Below are 220 nucleotides of genomic sequence, written 5' to 3'. Positions count from 1 at the left end.
TGTTACCAGAGTTACTTACAAGTTTATGTTTAATTATGCTTGACTGCTATTTGTGTGCTTCCTGATACAGAGCAAGCCCAATCTTATTAATCCACTAGGCTAATTGGATTAATGGACAAAACACATCTTCCCTTAATAAGATAAAGGATTGAAATATAATCTCTAAGGGAAGTATCCACCCTGCTGTTAAAACAAACCAACAGATTTATTGACCCTAACC

This window comes from Calidris pugnax, unplaced genomic scaffold (genome assembly GCF_001431845.1).
Source record: "Calidris pugnax isolate Ruff unplaced genomic scaffold, ASM143184v1 scaffold39, whole genome shotgun sequence".
NCBI lineage: Eukaryota > Metazoa > Chordata > Aves > Charadriiformes > Scolopacidae > Calidris > Calidris pugnax.
The sequence above is the reverse complement of the archived record's forward strand: the minus strand, read 5'-3'. Positions refer to the sequence as shown.